This window comes from Urocampus carinirostris, chromosome 1 (assembly GCF_059441175.1).
Source record: "Urocampus carinirostris isolate Australia breed hairy pipefish chromosome 1, RoL_Ucar_1.0, whole genome shotgun sequence".
Classification (NCBI taxonomy): Eukaryota; Metazoa; Chordata; class Actinopteri; order Syngnathiformes; family Syngnathidae; genus Urocampus; species Urocampus carinirostris.
In genome coordinates, this window is record NC_142349.1 from 73,407,884 (window position 1) to 73,414,169 (window position 6,286).

A 6,286-nucleotide genomic window follows, 5' to 3' on the forward strand; every position below is an offset into this window, starting at 1 on the left:
TTCCATAGTATTTATATAATATTACTGTACTTTGTGCTATTGTTACAGTAGTAACTTTGTAGTATTTCCACAAAGGAAATACTGGTATATTTTTTCAGTATATCTGTAGTAACCCTAACCCCTAACCCTAACCCTGAACCCTAACCCCTAACGCTAACCCCTGAATCCTAACCCCTAACCTCTAATCCCTAACCCTGAACCCTAACCCTGAACCCTAACCCAAACTCCAACCCTTAACCCCTAACCCCTAACCTCTAATCCCTAACCCTGAACTCTAACCCTTAACCCCTAACCCTGAACCCGAACCCCAAACCCCGAACCCCAAACCCCGAACCCTAACCCCTGAACCCTGACCCCTAACCCTTCCACTGACAAACAGCATGGGTGCGGAATCTTTCCCAGGGATCAGACCCTCAAAAGAGCCCATTAAGACATGACGAGTCGAAAAATGAAGAAAGCTTTTCCTAATTGGATTGCAAGAAAATCCCCTTTATGGCTAGCCGCAATCTGCTCGCTCCGTCGGAATTCTGATCCCGATTACGGAGATCCCGTCCTGGAAGCTTCTTGCCTTTTTTCGTCCCTGTCGAGGAAAAATCAATCGTCTTGCTCCTCCCTGGTTTACTCTCCTGATAAAAAAGACATTTTATTTTGGCGGGGAAGACGCAATTAATCAAATTCTCTTGATTTGAAAAACGGTGCTAAAATGTTTAAAAAATGTTCGAAATTTCATAGATGAACCCACATCCTTGGTTTGAGTCCGGAGGAATATATTACACTAGTCCCCCGGGATACAGCGACCCCGCCTTACGGTGTTTTACCCTAAGGTGTATTCCACTATACAACATCGACAACAAAATATTTTGCACCAACTTAAATTTGACGACCCTTATTAAGTCTTTAGAGGTTGTAATTACAAGAAAAACCCCGGGATACGGCGACCCCGCCTTACAGTGTTTTACTATAAGGTGTATTCCACTATACAACATCGACAACAAAATATTTTGCGCCAACTTAAATTGGACGACCCTTATTTAGTCTTTGATAGATGTAATTACAAGAAAACCCCGGGATACGGCGACCCCTCCTTACAGTGTTTTACTTTAAGGTGTATTTGCTATACAACATCAACAACAAAATATTTTGTACCGACTTAAATTTGACGACCCTTATTTAGTCTTTGGTGCCGAACGATGTAATTACAATAAAACCTCGGGATACGGCGACCCCACCTTAAGACGTTTTAACTTTAAGGTGTATTTCCCTATTACTCCAGGAGGATGAATTACATACCCCTGGGATACAGTGACATCACCTTAAGACATTTTCACTTTGTGGTGTGTAATAAAATATCTTTTTTTTACCCCTCTTTATGGCATATTCCCCACTCTACCATATCAACAACAAATTGTTTTGCACTTTTCTAAATTTGACAACGTTAAATTAGTCTTTTAAGCCGGGAGAAGGAATTACAGTAAATCTCGGGATACGGTGACCCCGCCTTAAGACGTTTATTTTCCTACTATACCACATCAACAAAAAATTGTTTTGCACTTTTCTAAATTTGACAACGTTTACTCTTTTAAGCCGGGAGAAGGAATTACAGTGAATCTCGGGATACGGTGACCCCGCCTTAAGACGTTTATTTTCCTACTATACCACATCAACAAAAAATATTGTGATTTTGGCAATCTTTACTTAGTCCTTCGAGCCAAAAGACTTGATGACGGTAGACCCCTGGTATACAGTGACCTCACCTTAAGACGTTTTCACTTTGTGGTGTGTAATAAAATGATTTTTTACCCCTCTTTATGACATATTCCCCACTATACCACATCAACAACAAATTGTTTTGCACTTTTCTAAATTTGACAACTTTTTACTTAGTCTTTCGGGCCGGAAGCAGGAATTATATGTATATCCCCACTACTCCAGGAGAATGAATTACAGACCTCTGGGATACAGTGACATCACCTTGAGACGTTTTCACTTTGTGGTGGTCTTTCGTACTGACTTACGACCTGTTTCTGACCCCGACCACGTTTTTGCTCTCCTGTCCAGGCTACTGACCTGTTTTACGTTCCCGACACCGCCATTGCTGGCCAAGGAAGATCCACTTCCTCATTCAGAGCGACTTGCTTCCCGCGCCTCGTGAACACCGGATGGTGGGCGCAGCCCTTTCCCTTTCTTCTAATAAAACTTGTGAGAAACGCAATTGGGTCCTGTTGCCGTTCTGGTCCTGACAGAAATCAAATGAGATTCTCTCCAGAAAGCGGGTTTAGCAGTTTTGCTAAAATTTCCTCTTAAAAATTTGGTGTGACTTTCTCATAAAAGAAAATCCAAATATTTTGCTACTACGGCTCTTTGGGACGAAAATGTTCCTGTCCCATGCTATAGACACAACAAAATTCCCTTAAACTGTTGAGCAGTGAAGATGGCATTTTTCAGAATGATTCAATTGGTTAGCGCATGTGCGGCACAGTTCTGAGGTCATGAGATCGAACTTCGAAGTTTGCATGTTCTCCCCGTGCTTGCGTGGGTTTCCTCCGGGCACTCCGGTTACCTCCAACATTCCAAAAACATGCATGTCAGGTTGATTGGCCGGTCACAATTGTCCCTAGGTGTGAATGAGCGAGTGAGTTGTCTGAGATCGAACCTACTGTGTGGCCTACTGTGTGGAGTTTGCATGTTCTCCCCGTGCTTGCGTGGGTTTCCTTCGGGCACTCCGGTTTCCTCCCACATTCCAAAAACATGCATGTCAGGTTCATCGGACGGTCTAAATTGTCCTTAAGTGTGAATGAGCGAGCGAGTTGTCTGTCCCTGTGTGTCCTGCGATTGGCTGGTAACCAGTTCAGGATGTCCCCTGCCCACTGCCCAAAGATGGCTGGGATGGGCTCCAGCACCCCCGCGACCCTACTGAGGATAAGCGGTGCAGCTAATGAGATGAGATGATATATATATATATATATATATACATATATATATATATATATATATATATATATATATATATATATATATAAAATGTCATGATTACCAATTGAGAGCACCTGCTATGGCTTAATTGGCGCCCAACAGCCTCGACTGCTGATTGGCTGACACTCTCTTTTTAAACCCCTGGCAAGAGGAAGCCGTCAGATCGCCTGATCTTTGTTGCCAACCTGTTTACGGGCCTGACTTCGCCCCGTTCTGCTTGCCTGTTACCTGACTTGTTTTGCCCCGTTACCTGCCTGCCTCATGTTACTGACCTCGTTTTCGAACTTGACACTGCCTTTGCTCTCCAGTCCTGACCAACGACTTGTTGTTCCCGCCTGTGTGCGATCCTCCTCGCTAGACACAGAAATGCCACTTTTGCATCTCCTGCTCCCCTTGTCCGTCAGCCATCGGATCGTGGAAGCAAGCCCTGCTCTCCTTCTTTATTAATAAAAACTGAGAAACGAGCGCTATTGGGTCCTGTGTCTGTTTCTGGTCTGTGACATATATACAGGGTTGCGTAGGGTTACTTTACCTTGATTACTTTCAATGACTTTTGGACTACTCCAATACCAAATATGTTAATAAAAGACAAAAGAAAGTAAATAGGAATAAAATGACAAAATTTTGTGCAGGCTTGGGGAGTAACGGAATACATGGAACAGCAAAAATGATGTTGGCCAGCTATTTTCATTTTGTTTTTGTGGCATTTTATGTTAGGATCGGAATGATGCATGATGGGAAATCCCCACGCGGCAGACGCATGCACACAGTAGTATCTATGGTATCTATCTATGGTATCTATCTATCTATCTATCTATCCATCTATGGTATCTAGCCATCTATCTATCTGTCTATCGTATCTATCTATGGTATCTATCTATGGTATCTATGGTATCTATCTATGGTATCTATCTATGGTGTCTATATATCTGTCTATGGTATCTATCTATGTTGTCTATCTATCTGTCTATCGTATCCATTCTATGGTATCTATGGTATCTATCTATCTATGGTATATATGGTATCTATGGTATCTATGATATCTATCTATGGTATCTATCTATCTATGGTATCTATGGTATCTATGGTATCTATCTATCTATCTATCTATCTATCTATCTATCTATCTATCTATCTATCTATCTATCTATCTATCTATCTATCTATCTATCTATCTATCTATCTATCTATCTATCTATCTATCTATCTATCTATCTATCTAGCTATCCATCTATGGTATCTATCTATCTATCTGTCTATGGTATCTATCTATGGTATCTATGGTATCTATCTATCTATCTATGGTATATATGGTATCTATGGTATCTATGATATCTATGGTATCTATGGTATCTATCTATCTATGGTATCTATGGTATCTATCTATGGTATCTATCTATCTATCTATCTATCTATCTGTCTATCGTATCTATCTATGGTATCTATCTATCAATCTATGGTATCTATCTATCTATCTATGGTATATATCTATGACATATATCTATGGTATCTATGGTATCTATCCATGGTATCTATCTATCGTTGTGCTGTCTTAAATGGCCTGGCGACCAATCACGTTTATTCCGTCTTTAGGTATCTTAACATGAACTTTCGACTGTGCAAATGGACATTGGAGCGTCTCCGACCAATCCATTTCGGTTTTCATGGGCCGGTAGATGAACGGTTCTTTGGCTTAATGGACTTCATCGGCCTGGCGACCAATCCTCAATTTCTTCTCAGAGTTCTTGCCACTGTTTTAAGTTGTTTCCCCTATCGCACATTGACTGGTCCTTCATTTTTCTTCTGACCGTGCGTCGATGTCCGATCCCTCTATCCTCGCGTGTCTCGCTCGACCACCATGGTTCCCGGGACGGAGGTCCATCTGGAAGGAGGAAGGGATCGCTCGCCGTCTTGGTGTTCTTAAAGTGGATTTGTGAAGAGCTAATCTTCATCCGGACCACCGCTCACCAGATTGGGAGGAAATCGCGGATTATTCAATTCGGGGGGCTGCCATATGTTCCTTTTGGCTGCCTTCAAAAGGGAAAGAGAAAAATATCTTTACCTGGCAAGGTGTGCACATGACATTTTATATATATATATATATATATATATATATATATATATATATATATGCAGGGTTGGGTAGGGTTACTTTAACTGGATTACTTTCAATGACTTTTGGATTACTCCAATAGCAAATATGCTAATAAAAGACAAAAGTAACTAAATAAGAAAAAGAAGAGCCGGAGCTAGCTAAGCGGCTAGCGGCGTTATAAGTCTTCGGTACCATCTGTAATCATGGTAAATGCGAACTCACGACCAAATAAGATCATCCAGTGCTGGTGGAAAACATTGAAGCGCACAGGGAGCGCAGCTGCTGTGTTTTGCGGAAACGTGGCTCACGTTTAGCATTCCGGACGCTAACGTGTAGCCACCCGGAGATACCCGGAGCTATTCGGCTTCAGCGCCGCTATACAGAGACACGAAAGCCGGGGGGAATCGGAGAGGAGGTGGACTTGCTAACACAAGGTGGTGTATCCCTGGACACAAAGAAAAGATTTCCATCTGCCGCAGGGATGTCGAACTTTTGGACTAGCGTGACGTCATCCACTTCGCTACAAGCACCCCTAGGGCATCATGTTAATCTGTTAATAAAAAACGGGGTAGACTGCTGGAAGTGGGAATTTCCCTACGGGGATGAACAAAGTATCTATCTATCTATCTATCTATCTATCTTTCTGTATGAATAAAATGATGACTCACAACGCGTGGTAAGCTTTCTCTCCTGGCTTTGATCTCCGGCAAAACGAACATCTAATACGACAGAAACAAAATGAAAATCAATCCAAACATCATTTTTGCCGTTCCATGTATTCCGTTCCTCCCCAAGCCTGCACAAAATCGAGTCATTTTATTCATTTTTTAGTTTCTTTTGTCTTTTATTAGCATATTTGGTATCGGAGTAATCCAAAAGTCATTAAAAGTAATCCAGTTCAAGTAACCCTAGCCAACCCTGATTGTGTTGCTTGCAAAAAAGACGTGAAAGTAGCTGCCTCCGCTTTCTATGATTTAAAGACGCGTTTTGATACAAAGAACCACGCCAAAAACCTTGAAGTTTAGCTTCATGAAGCAACACTTGTAATTGCATCATTTATTAAGAATATGTACAGAATGATAGAACGAAAAAAATATGGTGTGCGATTATTTTGTATTTTGTAAGGGAAAATATGACAGTTTGTGGAGCCCTGGAATTTGACAGCTATGCATTTCTGAGTGCAAAAAGACAACCAAATGAGGACAAAGACTATAAACT